Source organism: Xenopus laevis, chromosome 6S, assembly GCF_017654675.1.
Source record: "Xenopus laevis strain J_2021 chromosome 6S, Xenopus_laevis_v10.1, whole genome shotgun sequence".
Lineage (NCBI taxonomy): Eukaryota > Metazoa > Chordata > Amphibia > Anura > Pipidae > Xenopus > Xenopus laevis.
The window spans coordinates 108,690,730-108,709,069 of NC_054382.1; the positions used below are offsets into that span (position 1 = coordinate 108,690,730).

The 18,340-nt window shown below is 40.6% G+C and overlaps 1 pseudogene; it reads left to right on the forward strand.

Moving 5' to 3' along the window:
- LOC121395120 overlaps positions 1–18,340 on the forward strand; it is a 304,569-nt pseudogene that overhangs the window by 259,085 nt on the left and 27,144 nt on the right.

Below are 18,340 nucleotides of genomic sequence, written 5' to 3' on the forward strand. Positions count from 1 at the left end.
GAGCAAATAATTTTTAATTTTTAAAAGTAATTTCCCCTTTTCTGTAATAATAAAACAATAATGTGTTCTTTATGGTAGTTAAGCCGCCCAATAAAGCTAATGTTTAAATGATTTTGAGGTATGGTGAACTAAATAACAGAAAGATCTCTTATAAAGAAATCCCCGGGTCTCAGGCATTTCTGGATAATAGATTGCATCTAGTTTTGTTGTCATTTATGTTAACTATACTAACCAAAATACAGTTATGAGGGCAGTTTTTCTCTTTAATAATAATACAGTACAGGTATGGGACCTGTGATCCAGAATGCTTAGGACCTGGGGTTTTCCAGATAACTGATCTTTCCATAATTTGGATCTTCATACCTTCTACAAGAAGAATTCTACAAGAAAATCATGTAAATGTTAAATAAACCCAATAGGCTGGTTTTGCTTCTAATAAAGATGAATTATATCTTAGTTTGGATCAAGTACAAGCTACTGTTTTATTATTAAAAAGAAAAAGGAAATAATTCATAACATTTATGATTATTTTGATAGAATGGAGTCTACAGGAAACAGCTTTTCCATAATTCAGAGCTTCTGGATAATGGATTTCCGGATAACAGATCCCTTACCTGTAAACTATACTTTATTCCAACTAAAATGTAAATAAAACTTATTAGGGCAAAACAATTTATTGGGTTTAATGTTAAAATGATTTTTCAGTAGAATGAAGGTATGGAGTAACAAATTATAGGAAAGATCTAAAGATCCCTTATCTGGGAAACCCCAGGTCCTGAGCTTTTTAGATAAAGCTCATCATAATGTAGAGATTTTCATGTTTTTCTTCCGTTCTACGAACCACAAATAGTGCTGTCTGGTTAACTATTTTTTTCATAGTCACCCTAACTCGATGTATGAATCAAAATCAACAGAAGCCATGGGTGTAGACTATTGAATTAATCCAGTAAATTGTGCATGCCCCATGCACCTTAAATCATATTGTCCAGCATCAGATAAGGAAAGCCCTGGAGCTATAAGCGCAGGGTCTGCATGACATGACCAGCAGCCAAATTCTGCTGGTCTAGGTTAGAGATGGGCAGAATCACATGTAGCTGTGTTTAGGTGAGAAGGAACGAATTAAAGCAGGAAATGGTCGGGCCCAGGGGCAGAGTCAGAGAGGGATGTGATGTCAGGGGAAGAAGCAGTTCACTTCCTTATCGTCTGAGCAGGTAGAAACATCCCACCACCCTCCCCCATTTTGCATATTTTGTGAAATGTCAGGAGTTGTTTCTTTATGTTTTCATATTATCTATTTATAATGGAATATGGATGTTAATTCCTGAATGTGCTGTTACTTTGTGGTTTCTGTATCTTTATATAGTATAATTGTAGTCTGGATTGCATTAATTTATGTTAAATGAATAATGTCAAATGCTTGATTCAGGGATAGGGATGTAGCGAACGTCGGAAAAAAAGTTCGCGAACATATTCGCGAACTTGCGCAAAAACGCGAGCGGTTCGCGAACGGTTCGCGAACCCCATAGACTTCAATGGGAAGGCGAACTTTAACATCTAGAAAAGACATTTCTGGCCAGAAAAATGATTTTAAAGTTGTTTAAAGGGTGCAACGACCTGGACAGTGGCATGCCAGAGGGGGATCAAGGGCAAAAATGTATCTGAAAAATCTGCCTGTGTGTGCTTGGAAGAGATAGTGTAGGGGGAGAGCTGTTAGTGATTTCAGGGACAGATGATAGTAAGTTTGCTGGCTAGTAATCTGCTTGATACTGCTCTGTATTGGAGGGACAGAAGTCTGCAGGGATTTGAGGGACATTTTATCTTAGGTAGCTTTGCTGGCTAGTAATCTACTGTTCTCTTTAAACAACTGCCATACGTTGACCTTGTAGGCATTGTTTGCCCAGTTTTTTTGGACGCAGCCACTGAAGCACAGTTGCCATAAAAAATATGCCATATAAATGCTGAAAATAGTAATTTTTCGCCATACGTTGACCTTGTAGACATTGTTTGCCCAGTTTTTTTGGTTGCAGCCACTGAAGCACAGTTGCCAGAAAAAATATGCCATATAAATGCTGAAATAGTCATTTTTTGCCATACGTTGACCTTGTAGGCATTGTTTGCCCAGTTTTTTTGGTCGCAGCCACTGAAGCACAGTTGCCAGAAAAAATATGCCATATAAATGCTGAAAATAGTCATTTTTTGCCATATACGTTGAGTCAACGTATGGCAAAAAATGACTATTTTCAGCATTTATATGGCATATTTTTTCTGGCCTCTGTGCTTCAGTGGCTGCGGCCAAAAAAACTGGGCAAACAATGCCTACAAGGTCAACGTCGTTGACCTTGTAGGCATTGTTTGCCCAGTTTTTTTGGCCGCAGCCACTGAAGCACAGAGGCCAGAAAAAATATGCCATATAAATGCTGAAAATAGTCATTTTTTTGGTCGCAGCCACTGAAGCACAGTTGCCAGAAAAATTATGCCATATAAATGCTGAAAATATGCATTTTTTTGGTTGCAGCCACTGAAGCACAGAGGCCAGAAAAATTATGCCATATAAATGCTGAAAATATAAATTTTTTTGGTTGCAGCCACTGAAGCACAGAGGCCAGAAAAATTATGCCATATAAATGCAGAAAATATGCATTTTTTTGGTCGCAGCCACTGAAGCACAGTTGCCAGAAAAATTATGCCATATAAATGCTGAAAATATAAATTTTTTTGGTTGCAGCCACTGAAGCACAGAGGCCAGAAAAATTATGCCATATAAATGCTGAAAATATGCATTTTTTTGGTCGCAGCCACTGAAGCACAGTTGCCAGAAAAATTATGCCATATAAATGCTGAAAATATAAATTTTTTTGGTTGCAGCCACTGAAGCACAGAGGCCAGAAAAATTATGCCATATAAATGCTGAAAATATGCATTTTTTTGGTTGCAGCCACTGAAGCACAGAGGCCAGAAAAATTATGCCATATAAATGCAGAAAATATGCATTTTTTTGGACGCAGCCACTGAAGCACAGTTGCCAGAAAAAATATGCCATATAAATGCTGAAAATAGTCATTTTTTGCCATACGTTGACCTTGTAGAAATTGTTTGCCCAGTTTTTTTGGTTGCAGCCACTGAAGCACAGAGGCCAGAAAAAATTAAACCAGTAGGGTTTGCACCCTAGTTTGTAACGGTGGCGGAGGGAGGAGGAGGACGCTAAAGGACAGCTGTGTGTGGAGTCATGAGGCTTGAAGAGAAGGACAGCTGCATAGAAGTCAGAACAAGTCTTCCGGCGTGCAGTAACCCTCCGAGATCCACCCCTCATTCATTTTAATAAAGGTCAGGTAATCGACACTTTTGTGACCTAGGCGAGTTCTCTTCTCAGTTACAATCCCTCCTGCTGCACTGAAGGTCCTTTCTGAGAGCACACTTGAGGCTGGGCAAGACAAGAGGTTCATGGCAAATTGTGACAGCTCTGGCCACAGATCAAGCCTGCGCACCCAGTAGTCCAGGGGTTCATCGCTCCTCAGAGTGTCGATATCTGCAGTTAATGCCAGGTAGTCCGCTACCTGCCGGTCGAGGCGTTCTTTGAGGGTGGATCCAGAAGGGTTGTGGCGCTGCCTTGGACAGAAAAACATTTGCATGTCTGACGTTACAGACTGGCCAAAGGGCTTTGTCCTTGCAGGTGTGCTCGTGGCAGGATTACTGGCACCTCTGCCCCTGGAATGTTGATGAGTTCCTGAAGTGACATCACCCTTAAAAGCATTGTACAACATGTTTTGCAGGCTGGTTTGTAAATGCCGCATCTTTTCGGACTTGTGGTATGTTGGTAACATTTCTGACACTTATGCTTGTACTGAGGGTCTAGTAGCGTTGCGACCCAGTACAGGTCCTTCTCCTTAAGCCTCTTGATACGGGGGTCCTTCAACAGGCATGACAGCATGAAAGACCCCATTCTCACAAGGTTGGATGCAGAGCTATCCATCTCCGCTTCCTCATTATCAAGGACTGCATCATCCACGGTCTCCTCCCCCCAGCCACGTACAAGACCAGGGGTCCCCAAAAGGTCACCACTAGCCCCCTGGGAAGCCTGCTCCTGTTGGTCCTCCTCCTCCTCCTCCACAAAGCCACCTTCCTCCTCTGACTCCACTTCTGGCACCTCTCCCTGCGTTGCAGCAGGTGCCTGGGTTCGTTCTGGTGATTCCGACCAGAAATCGTGCGCTTCCAGCTCCTCGTCACGCTGGTCTACAGCCTCATCTGTCACTCGTCGCACGGCACGCTCCAGGAAGAAAGCGAAGGGTATTAGGTCGCTGATGGTGCCTTCGGTGCGACTGACCATATTTGTCACCTCTTCAAAAGGTCGCATGAGCCTGCAGGCATCGCGCATAAGCACCCAGTAACGGGGGAAAAAAATCCCCAGCTGTGCAGATCCAGTCCTACCACCCAGTTCAAAAAGGTACTCGTTGACGGCCCTTTGTTGTTGCAGCAGACGTTCCAACATAAGGAGCGTTGAATTCCAGCGAGTCTGGCTGTCAGAAATCAAACGCCTGACTGGCATGTTGTAGCGCTGCTGAATGTCAGCAAGGCGTGCCATGGCTGTGTAGGAACGTCTGAAATGGGCCGACACCTTTCTGGACTGGGTGAGAACGTCCTGGAATCCTGGGTACTTGGAGACAAAACGTTGGACTATTAAATTGAACACATGTGCCATGCAGGGCACATGTGTTAAATTGCCTAGTCTCAACGCTGCCAACAGATTGCTTCCATTGTCACACACCACTTTTCCGATCTGCAGTTGGTGTGGGGTCAGCCACCGATCGGCCTGTGACTGCAGAGATGACAGGAGTACAGATCCGGTATGGTTTTTGCTTTCCAGGCACGTCATCCCCAAGACAGCGTGACAACGGCGTACCTGGCACGTCGAATAGCCTAGGGGGAGCTGGGGGTGCACAGGTGTGGAGGAGGAGAAGGAGGACCCAGCAGCAGAGTAAGAAGAAGAAGAAGACGAGGTAGAGAGCGATGGAGGAGTAGAGGTGGTGGCAGAACCGCGTGCAATCCGTGGCGGTGACACCAACTCCACTGTTGTTGTTGAGCTACCCATTCCCTGCTTCCCAGCCATTACCAAGTTCACCCAGTGGGCAGTGTAGGTGACATACCTGCCCTGACCATGCTTGGAGGACCATGCGTCAGTAGTCATATGGACCTTTGGCCCAACACTAAGTGACAGAGATGCGGTAACTTGGCTCTGCACATGTTGGTACAGGTGTGGTATTCCCTTTTTAGCAAAAAAATTGCGGCTGGGTACCTTCCACTGCGGTGTCCCAATTGCTACAAATTTGCGGAAGGCCTCAGAGTCCACCAGCTGGTATGGTAAAAGCTGGCGGGCTAAGAGTGCAGACAAGCCAGCTGTCAGACGCCGGGCAAGGGGGTGACAGTCAGACATTGGCTTCTTACGCTCAAACATGGCCTTCACAGAAACTTGGCTGGTGGCAGATGACTGGGAATGGGAACAGGTGGTCAAGGTGGAAGGCGGAGTGGAGGGTGGTTCAGACGGGTCAAGGAGAGCAGAGGTAGAGCAGTAAGATGCTGGACCAGAAGGAGTGTGGCTTTTAGTTTGCCTGTTGCCTTTGAGGTGTTGCTCCCAAAGTGCTTTGTGCTTGCCGCTCATGTGCCTTCGCATAGAAGTTGTACCTATGTGGCTGTTGGGCTTACCAAGGCTCAGTTTCTGACTGCACTCATTGCAAATTACAATGCTTTTGTCAGAGGCACACACATTAAAAAAATCCCACACTGCTGACTTTTTGGAAGTGTGCGATCTGGCGGTAACAGTAGAAGTTGGCGGCATTGGCGGCAATGGCGGGTGCGTTGGCCGGCTGAACACAGGTGCCGATACATGTTGTTGCCCTACTGATCCCTGCGGGCTGTCCTCCCTGCTTCTTCTAAGTCTTATTCTCCTACTGCCTCTCTGACTCTCCGTCTCTCCATCTGAACTACCCTCCTCTTGCTCTCTTCTACTAGGCACCCACAAAACATCAATCTCCTCATCATCATTCTCCTCAGATGCATCAATTTCTTCTGACACATCACAGAAGGAAGCAGCAGCGGGGACCTCCTCCTCATCACTCATTATGTCCATCTCTATCGTGTTCTCTGCCAGAATTAAATCTGGTGTAAGGTCCTCATCTCCTTCATCTTCTTCTGGCAATAATGGTTGCGCATTACTCAGTTCAAGAAACTCATGGGAAAATAACTCCTCTGACCCCAGTGAAGAAGGGGCACCGGTGGTGGAGGAAGTGTTACGTGGGGTGGCCATAGCAGTGGAGGATGAGGAGGATGTTGTGGTAAAGTTAGAAACGGTAGAGGATGGGGTGTGCTGTGTAAGCCAGTCAACTACCTCTTCAGCATTTTGGGAGTTCAGGGTCATTGGCTTTTTAAAACTGGGCAATTTGCTAGGGCCACAGGATTGCATAGCAGCACGGCCCCTAGCACGGCCTCTGCGTGGCGGCCTGCCTTTGCCTGGCATTATTTTTAAAAAAACAACAACAACAACAAAAACTCAGTTGGTTTTTCTGGAAACGATAATACACACAGCTAGATGGCGGGTTGAAGAAAACAGTGTGCAAATAATGCCTACAAGGTCAACGTATACACTACTACAGCGGTGGATACGGATTACGTAAAATATATGAATGCTGCTTGAAAAAAGTAACTCAAGTGGTTTTTCTAGAGACGATAATATTATCAATATTTAGACAAAATGTGAACAAGCTCACACAGCTAGATGGCGGGTTGAAGAAAACAGTGTGCAAATAATGCCTACAAGGTCAACGTATACACTACTACAGCGGTGGATACGGATTACGTAAAATATATTATGGCTGCTTGAAAAAAGTCACTCCGGTGTTTTTTCTGGAGACGGTAATATTATGGATATTTAGACAGAATGTGAACAAGGTCACACAGCTAGATGGCGGGTTGAAGAAAACAGTGTGCAAATAATGCCTACAAGGTCAACGTATACACTACTACAGCGGTGGATACGGATTACGTAAAATATATTATGGCTGCTTGAAAAAAGTCACTCCGGTGTTTTTTCTGGAGACGGTAATATTATGGATATTTAGACAGAATGTGAACAAGGTCACACAGCTAGATGGCGGGTTGAAGAAAACAGTGTGCAAATAATGCCTACAAGGTCAACGTATACACTACTACAGCGGTGGATACGGATTACGTAAAATATATTATGGCTGCTTGAAAAAAGTCACTCCGGTGTTTTTTCTAGAGACGGTAATATTATGGATATTTAGACAGAATGTGAACAAGGTCACACAGCTAGATGGCGGGTTGAAGAAAACACTGTGCAAATAATGCCTACAAGGTCAACGTATACACTACTACAGCGGTGGATACGGATTACGTAAAATATATGAATGCTGCTTGAAAAAAAGTAACTCAAGTGGTTTTTCTAGAGACGATAATATTATCAATATTTAGACAAAATGTGAACAAGCTCACACAGCTAGATGGCGGGTTGAAGAAAACAGTGTGCAAATAATGCCTACAAGGTCAACGTATACACTACTACAGCGGTGGATACGGATTACGTAAAATATATTATGGCTGCTTGAAAAAAGTCACTCCGGTGTTTTTTCTGGAGACGGTAATATTATGGATATTTAGACAGAATGTGAACAAGGTCACACAGCTAGATGGCGGGTTGAAGAAAACAGTGTGCAAATAATGCCTACAGGGCAAATAATGCCTAAAAGGTCAACTTATACACTACTACAGCGGTAGTAAAATAAAAAAAAGTAAAATAAAAAAAAAATGAATATTAAAAAAAAAAAATTAAAGTTGGTGCTGCTGAACTACTAGGAGCAGCAGATTAGCACACCAGTCCCACTCCCCAACACTGCTAGACTAATAGCACTGGGCTCTTATAGTAGTAGTAGTAGTAGTAGTAAAACAACAAAAAAATAAATAAAAGCAGTCCTTACAAGGACTACTGTTATTGCAGCAGTCAGCAGATGAGATCAGAAGCAGGACAGCTGCCCACTGCAGCTACATACAGAGCACTGCAGTAGAAGGTAGATTACTAGCCAAGTAGCCAGCAAAGCTACCTAAGCTAAAATGTCCCTCAAACCCCTGCAGACTTCTGTCCCTCCAATAACAGAGCAGTATCAAAACGATTACTAGCCAGCAAACTTTCAACTGTCCCTGAAATCACTAACAGGCAGCAGCTCTCTCCCTACACTATCTCTTCAGCACACACAGGCAGAGTGAAAAAACGCTGCAGGGCTTCGGTTTTTATAGGGAAGGGGAGTGGTCCAGGGGAGAGCTTCCTGATTGGCTGCCATGTACCTGCTGGTCTGGGGTGAGAGGGCAAAAAAAAGCGCCAACAATGGCGAACCCAAAATGGCGAACGTCGCGCGACGTTCGCGAACTTCCGGCGAGCGCGAACACCCGATGTTCGCGCGAACAAGTTCGCCGGCGAACAGTTCGCGACATCTCTATTCAGGGAATGTTTCGGATCGCCATCAGGTCAGGAAGGAATTCTTTCCCTCTTCAAGCATATTTTGCACTGGCTTCAGGCTGGTTTTTTGCCTTCCTCTGGATCAAAACAATGCACATAAAACATTATATTTTATTAAGTTTTATTTGTCACAGCAGCAGGAGGACATTTCCAAAGTACTGCACAGGTAAGTTTAGAAGATTGAGAAAGGAGGTTCTCTCCTGTAACTGCACGGTGGATTGATTAATACAGATGCTACTGCTGCTTGTGCTAGGAGGCAGCCTGTTTGAATTTCCTATCATCAAGAGTGTAGGACGGGCAATACCGGGGATCACTTTGACGTAGTGGGCCATCTTAAATATATTGCAATATATGGACAAACAATCCCTGTTTTGTTTAAAGGGTAAGGCATTTTTGGTAGCTTAAGGCACATAATGGTTCAATGTACTTAATACAGTATATTGATAAAGGGTTGAGTGCAGAGGACCTCTTGTATTTGTCTATGTGAATTTTGAGGTCACAACCTCATTGCACCACCGCTAAATGTGTAAATTAAATGTAAATTAGTTGTGAGCACAACTTTCTCTTGTTTGTTATAATTTATACAGGAGCAGTGGCCAGCTCCATGTTGTAGCTCCTGACCTTCCCAGCTATACTCAGTTGATCCAACTAGTGGCCAATAAAAGGGCAACCAAGTTTGGGGGTTTTACTTTGAAAGCAGCAAGGTTGTGGTTAAAACGTAGTCCCTTTGTAAAATGTATAATGAAGCAATTGAATTTTTAATGAATCAGATGAAATTTGAATGTAGGACTGGCCATACCGGGGATGACTTTGACGTAGTTGGCCAGCTTAAATATATTGCAATATATGGACAAACAATCCCTGTTTTGTTTAGGGTAAGGCATTTTAGTAGCTTAAGGCACGAAATGTTTCAATGTCCTTAAAGGAAAACTATACCCCCCAAACAATGTAGGTCTCTATTAAAAGATACTGAGTAAAACAGCTCATGTGTAAAACCCTGATTCATGTAAATGAACCATTATCATAATAATATACTTTTTTAGTAGTATGTGCCATTGGGTAATCATAAATAGAGAATTGCCATTTTAAAAAACAAGGGCCGCCCCCTAAGATCGTAAGATTCACTGTGCACACATACAAACCACATGTAAGGTCACATGAGCCAATTAACAGACAGAGTTCTGCCTTTTGCTTCCTCACTTCTTCCTGTTACAGTTAGTGTTGTAGTATTTCTGGTCAGGTGATCTCTGAGGCTGAACAGATAGAGTCACGAAATGGTGGCTCAAGGCAAGAGATGTAAAAGGGCAATATTTATGTAAATATATATTTCAGTTTGGTAAGATTCTTTAATATGTTATTCAATTTGATATAAACTATCTGTTGCTTAAGTATTCATTTTGGGGGTATAGTTTTCCTTTAATATATTGATAAAGGGTTGAGTGCAGAGGACTCTTGTATTTGTTTATTATCAAGACACTGCAGATGCACGTCCGGCAGCAGGACTGTTGAACTTCTCTCATGTTGGGGGCACAGCAAAGTAGTGATCTCTTGGTAAATTATGGCTTTAGAATATTGCCTCGGGTTAAGCTGGCATGGTCCTGTTTATTTGATAAAATGTGAATAAATGCTGTGCCCATTTTACACCCATCTCTGTCTCCTGGTTTCATTAAGATATATAATAATGGGAATCAGTGAGATATCTCAAGACGAAGGGTAAAATTGAGTAGTCTCCTTGTCATGTCAGAACAGGAGTGCCAAGTTCTGCAAATCAAATGAGATCATGGAAGCTGAATTATGGCTTATGTTTTTTCTATTTCAGTAGTAAAGCTACTTTTTTGCTATAGATTAATTTTTTCCTCTTATGTATAAAAATATCAACTCTTATCCACATGGCAAACATATTAATGAATCAAGTCCTGGAATTTATACTCCAGTGTTTTGCTGCATACAGCCTCAAGCAAGATACATTCTGACCTCCCAAGTCCCCTGATTTTTTTCTTAGCACCTCTATAATGCAGTGTCCTCTTAAACACACATATCCATATAATTACTTCCATGCATTAGTGCCCCATGCCACAACACCATCTTTACTGCTATGGATACACTGAACCCATCTTTTCTGGGTTCGGCTGAATACCTTAAATCCTAGTGCGGGGCAGACATTGTTCATGCACGAGTGGAAAAAGCAGCAGTTGACAAATTAGCAATTTGTTTCCATTATGTAGGGTTTGGATTCAGTTTGGCGAGGTTCTTGGTTTCTGTCAAATCTGTAAAAAAATTAAAAAGAAGCTTAGGTTCAACCGAATCCTGAACCAAATCCAGAATTCGATGTATCACCAATTACTGCATACTGCTCTGTGCAGTTTCATGCTACCCACACAGAAAGAAGTTCCATGGGGCATGGATAAGGTAATACAGAATATTTTAGAACATCTATACATGTAATATGGTACAACAGCATATGTGCTTAAAGGGATACTGTCATGGGGAAAAAAATTTTTTTCAAAATGAATCAGTTAATAGTGCTGCTCCAGCAGAATTCTGCACTGAAATCCATTTCTCAAAAGAGCAAACAGATTTTTTTATATTCAATTTTGAAATCTGACATGGGGCTAGACATTTTGTCAATTTCCCAGCTGCCCCTGGTCATGTGACTTGTGCCTGCACATTAGGAGAGAAATGCTTTCTGGCAGGCTGCTGTTTTTCCTTCTCAATGTAACTGAATGTGTCTCAGTGGGACATGGGTTTTTACTATTGAGTGTTGTTTTTAGATCTACCAGGCAGCTGTTATCTTGTGTTAGGGAGCTGTAATCTGGTTACCTTCCCATTGTTCTTTTGTTTGGCTGCTGGGGGGGGAAAGGGAGGGGGTGATATCCCTCCAACTTGCAGTACTGCAGTAAAGAGTGATTGAAGTTTATCAGAGCACAAGTCACATGACTTGGGGCAGCTGGGAAATTGACAATATGTCTAGCCCCATGTCATATTTCAAAAATGAATATAAAAAAATCTGTTTGCTCTTTTGAGAAATGGAATTCAGTGCAGAATTCTGCTGGAGCAGCACTATTAACTGATTCATTTTGAAAAAAATGTTTTTTCCCATGACAGTATCCCTTTAAAGCAATAAATACATGTTTGCTTTTGTTTCATATAATCTGTTTAATACTACATGTTCCTCATTGGTGAACCCATTTTTCTGTGCATATGTTACTGTCTTGGTAAAGCATTGAATATTCTCCAAATGAGACTGCAACAACCTTTTATTGTTTATTAATAACCATCAATGATATAAGAACAAGGTAGCTTTTAAGAGAAAAGAAGGCATGTAAAACCCTTCACTGAATTGATTTATATGTATATACGGTTCAGATAAAATGGGAGCAGGCAACTAAAAACCCATTTGCTTGTGTATTTGTATAGTGATGCTGTTATTTAAATGTTGTGCCATCTACACAAGTAAAAGGTTTATGTTACAGAATAATGCCATATTTTCTAAATTCATAATATATGTATTTTGGTGCAGATTATTTTTCCATGCATTTCCTGCTTGCCCTTACATACTAAGATTTTTGCCCTGAATACCAGTTGATCTGATTTGTGGCAGAACTGAGACACAAGAGGTGACTCAAATCAGATAAATTCAATTACCTTGCCCTGCACTACAGTGAGTGATAGAGACCAGTACAGTCAGAGGGTGACCTAAATGGCTTTTCTGTTGTTAATGTAAATGTTCTGGCCTTTGCATTCAGAGTCATTTTAAGTCAATTTAGATGGAAACAGCTGTATTGACCCCCCAAAAGTACAGCTTGGCCAGTTTTATGATTTAGAAATGTTTCTTTAAACATAGAGTGCAACATGTTTTGTCCAAGGTCACTCAAAGTTGTAATTGGATACGAAGCAGTCGAGTGGTGCAGTCACCCAGTCTGTGTGTGAAACGGGACGATCTCAGGGCAGTCTAACTAGCAAAATGAAATATTTCCTTAAATCTATACTTCTTCGTCTACAAAGATGTGTTTTCAATCCTAAAAGAAAACTGCTAAGTCAATAGCAAGGCTGTTTTCTTGCCTTAACGTGCTTTTGTTGGACAATATTATTCTCCTTAATTTCTAGTTGAATTTTCCTTTTGTAGTCAAAACGGTGTCTTTTGTTACACAGGATCAGATTTTGAATTAAAATAAGATGTGTGCATCACAGAAACTAAATGAAAGGGAACAAGCTCCTGGGAAATGTGTAATCCTTTTTAGAGCCTAGCTCACCACCAGCCTTTAACATATTCACAGCTTATAGCAACATATGAACCAGTGTTATGCTGAAACAAAATATCAACCGGATCTGTTCTTCTTAAGCATATTTTATGACTACTCTCTTTTGAAATAAACCAGAAGAATGATAATATGTGCATAGACTAAATAGGTTGTGTTTATCCCAAGTAGTAATCCAACAGAAGTACAAAACAGAAAAGCTGTATTTTTCTCATATAAACCAGCAAGGGCAAATGACAGCCATGCCTGATGGCTGATATCTTTTATGGTGCAGCTGTGACATATTTTATGCATCACAACGAATGATCAAAGATGTCTCCAGAGTCTATCTGTCATGGAATGTTACCCCATATACTCTGCATTTCTCAAAACCAAGAAAAAAAATACGTATAGTGAGCTTCTTCCATCTCTGAGAGCATTACATGATTTTTGTAAAAAATACAGTGTTTATTTTGTTTTTGGGTTTGTTTCCAGGTTCACAAATAATGAGGTAGACTGGCCACGTTATCATATATATATATATATATATATATATATATATATATATATATATATATATAAATGTATGTTTCATTCTATGGCAGCATAAATCCTGCAGAGTTAGAGTCTTTATAAAAGTGCCATATATTACAATTTACATCAGCATTTTTTCAAACTGCAACTAATCAAGGTGTGTTTGAAAAGACATTCCATAACCACTCGGTACAGGATGCGTTTAAACATATGGAATTTTAGGATGTCATTAATATAAATCGTGCTGTCTTAACTAGCAGGAATGTGTGAGCGCCTGTGGCCAGAAAGCAATATATCAGTAATAGGCTATTGAAACAGGATTTTGGGAAAACATAAAGCAAAAAACGAATAAACTGTGCATAAACTGTTAATGCACTCGGTAGATGAATTTTACAGGTCCTGCCTTATGCACGTATATAAATGTTTCATATTCTATTTCTGAGAAGGAAACTGCTTCGGTTTACAACAGGAAAGATTATGATGTCACTGCTTTATTGAAGCAGTTTGCCTCCTCTTAAGTGTGTTCATTAAAGTTCATTATAGGTAAACTCACTCCATGTTCCAAGAGGGCATTGCCAACATTCTAATGATTTTTTGGATCTTATTTTCTGATATCACAATTTTAGTTTCTGATATCATAATTTATTAAGAAGTAAAAAAAAAAAGACTCAAAAGCCACCAGGAAAATAGATCATGTATGTAAAGGAAAGTGTTATAGGGATCTGTAGGATATAATCTCATTAGTTTTTAATGATTTAGAGGAAACCTATTTAAATTGAATTTCCGCCTATGACTGCGCTATTGATGGTTCTGTTTCTGAACATGGGAAACTATGGCCTCATTTAGTCATACATTTGTAACCAGGGTAAAGAAGAAATAGAAACATTAAACTTAAAATGAAAAAAAAGGCTCGCAAGCCTTCCATATCCGTTATGATTAAAACTATAGCAATGGACTGAAATGGGCTGTAAAATGTTGAGCTGGCTCCAGTGCCAGATTGAAATCATTGGATCTACAGTGGTTTTCCAACACCCAGTTCCCCTGCAAAAGCATCAAAGGTTTCCTTGAATTGCTATATAAAATGTAGAAAGGTTTTATTGCTGCAGTGGAAATACAAATAGAATCATTGTTATTTAAGTCAAAGAACATTCCTATTATAGTTAATTTATAAAGCACCATCATCTACTACAGCTCTGTACACTACAGGAAGCAGCCTGAACAAATCAGCAGGCAGAAACGCCGACAGAGAGTCCTGTTTTTGAGATCTTACAGTATACAGGGATTAGGAAACAGAGGGAACACAAAGCTCAGGTTTGTAGCAAGACTGTATAATAGAACAGGTGTTTCCCAAAGAACAAACACAATGTGTGGGTCAGCCCTTCCCAATAACCCTGAAGCATCAGTCAAGTGAAAGTCCAGGCTGTAGTTGAGTTCAAGAGCGCTGTTTATATAGGTTCATTAAATTATATGAGGAGTAAATTAGGCTAAAAAAAAGCTTATTTCATTCAATGTTTACAAAAATAATAACTAATGCAATATTGCTGCCTCTTAAACAGTGGTCTGCTTCAATGTAGGATGTGACAGGCGACAAGTCCCCTCTCTTTAACACAGACTTTACTCATTTTGTTACAAGGATCATATGGCATACCGGTGCTTAAATCCAGAATGAGACTTTAAAGGAGACATATTATGAAAGAACAAGAATGCGCCAGTGCATTATACGCTTTTATATATTGAAAAAAAGTTTTTTTTGAAAAGTGGTGTTTCTGGTTACTTTATTAAAAATGTGTGCGAAACCCTACTATTCTTGCCATGTGTAGCAATTCCTGCTGCCTCCTTTCACGAAACTTCTGCGAAAATTCTACAGTGTAAAAATTCGCTGCAACAAAAAAAATTGTCCCGAGTCAAAATTGGCATGCGCATAAAAATTGTTGTGTGTCAAAATTATTCGGAAGCCCGTTGCATTTGGACAAAAGAGTCGCAAGTAAAAAAATTGTCGCTCGCGTTGAAGTTATTTTGATGCTCATTGCCTTCAATGCGTTTCACAAATTTTTCACCGTTTTGCGAATTTTTTCGGAGTTTCATGGATTTTTCGGCGAAGAGAAACAGGACAGATTCGCCCATCACTAGTGGATTCAGCAATGAGCATCTACATAGAAGCAATTCTACGAATTCAAGTTTATCCTTTCGACCAGGGTATCCTGATAAGCAACCATTAATGTTATGAAGGGTGTTCCCTGCACAAAGCTTATTAAGTTCAGTTGCTTTGAGGTGCAAAGTGTAAAGCTAGAGTAATGACAATGGCATGCAGAAAGGAATTACACTATGCTCTTTTGCTAATTGTCATCAGTTTAGTTGTGCTTCTGGTAAATAACATAAGCATAATGACAAATATTATGATTGGGGAGCAACATGTTAGATCCACAAAGTAAGTTGTAGACAATTGTGCTCTGTATTTTATGCAAATTCTACTGCTGCAACTGAAAAGTGTATTTGATTGCAACTAACAGTTAGTGATGGGCGAATTTATTCACCAGGCGCAAATTCGTGGCGAATTTGCGCGATTCGCCGCCAGCGAATAAATTCGCGAAACACCTGTGAAAATTAGCCTGAAAAAACTGCGTCAAAAACGGGTGCCGGCGTCAAAAAAACGGGCGCCGGCGTCAAAAAATGGGTGCCGGCATCAAAAACGAGACACTGGCACCGTTTCGCAAATTTCGCGGGAAATTTGCGAATTTTCCGGGAAGCGAAACGGCGCAAATTCGCCCATCACTACTAACAGTAACTATTAGGATACAAACCTTGCAGCAATATTGAGGCACATTGCAACTTGTGCATATTGGCAGCACAAAATGTCGTGGCATGCAGAGTGATGCTGGGAAAATAATACATTGTGGGTAAAACAAAAGGAACTGTACTGATTTTGACACTTGCCAGTTCTTCATAATTGAGACCCCTCTTTATTGTGTGTGTTTGTCAATATTAAGATCTAAAGCCATTCAAGACTGCAGCACTTTGTGATTCAACTGTACCTGCAACAGCAAACAAGCCTTTCCAGCAACTGCTGCTACCTTCATGAGAATGAAATCGAAAGATTTGTAGCATTTCATATGCATGGTAATGCTCAGACAAGAAACATGTAATTTTGAAGCACACAGTACTGACCTTTGTCTGCCACTGTTGTTACTGCTGTGTTAATGTAAAACTATATCAAGCCAGAGCTTAATGACTCCAACCTTGCCAAGGGAGTTGATAGATTTGGCACTACCTAATGATGGATGTTTCAGTGGAAGAGTTAAACTGCAGCATATATAAAACAAGATTACTATTTGTATTTGTATATCATTAGGCACTGTGTTTACAGCTAATGTACACAGATAGATAGTTTATATGCATGTGCCCCCCTGACCTACACCGCTATTTCTGTAAATTTATTTTACTCAACTGGGTATAATTTGTCAACAATCAGCCTCTTAACATGCGATTCTTCACTTTCAGAAACTGCAAGAGGCCCTCTCCATCGAGATTTTGAAAAGCTATTACTTTGTAGCTTAAACATATGACATTTCAAGTATTTGCGCTAACTCACACACCAAACCTGCATCCACTATTGCATCATTGGCTGTACAGGAGGAAGACACTACATAGAAAAGATTCACATCACATGTATTTATAACTAATATATACTGAATGTCTGTCAATTAGGCTTGGGGCGAATTTGACCTCTTTTGTTTCGCCAAAAATTTGCCACAGGCAAAATGTCGGCCATGCCCATTAAAGTCTACGGGTGTCAATTTTTTTTGGCGCACAATGACATACAAGTCTATGGGAGTCATTTCCGTGACGAAACAAGTCGAAAAAATTCACCCATCCCTAATGTCAATACATAGATATTATAAAAGCCTCCCGTGTCATGCTATAGGGTCCCTCTTTAGATGCCATTTTGCCCAAAACCAAATGTTGAATAAACGAGAGCAGTAATAGTGACATTCTCAGCAGGGTGCAAAGTGCAAGATTCCTATGGTATGCTATAAGGACATGGCCGCCCATCATAAGGCAGGGCCAAGAAAGGAACCTAATGCCAGGGGTGTTTTGGGGCCTCTTGCTGCCCTGAGGTGGCCTTTATGTTGCCGCATACCATTTCATTTTTGTGCCTCTTAGTGCTCATGGACTTGCAGCAGGAGCCGTTTTAGGAGCCGTTTTCCAAGCAACACTTGTAATAAGCTTAAATAAGTTTTTAAATACAGTCCCTAACCCCTAGCCAAGTTTGGTATCACTATATTTCCACAGACGGAAAAATACATTTCTACTCTACTTTGAATTAATAAACAGAAGCAGTTTTATGCTATTTTTATAGAAAAGTGTTAGGTGCTTTAGTAATAAGATTATTAAAAGAAATCCCTATTTTCTTTATGATGAACACAGGCAAGCTGCACTGAACAGCAAACACTTCTATTAAAACTTCAAAGTGAGTTGGACACTCAAAAGAAAGTGCACGGATCATACAGTTAAGTCTATGTATGTCGTTTATGTTTCTTTCCAGTGGAATGTTACAAGTGATCAAATACAGAGATGTTGTTGTAATTGCCATCCATAACATGAGCAATGAAGAGTGCACATCTTAGTGCTTCTTTTGAGCAGTATCTTCTAACTTTGTACACTATCTTAGAGGTCTAAATGACCCCACAACACCCCTAGGAGGGGAAATTTACTTCTAATTCAAATGCCTGTATTCCATGGTTATGAGCCACTGGCAGAACTACATGGAGCCTTACAGAGATGATTGAAGTTGAGTAAGCACAATGCACAGTCTCACACATAAAGCAGGAGTAAAATAAATTACATGAGGCTTAATTTTGCTATGGAAAGTAGAATTTTGTTATTAGGCAGAATGAGGGCTCAGTAATGGCAATTGCTGTACAAACATCTGTGGTACAGCACCCTGGACAGCAGATTATTTTGCAGTGTTTGCACTTTTGTCCAAAGGTCCAAGGGTTATTACATAGTACTTTATTTCTCTTTACGTAAACTTGCATATGTTCAAGTA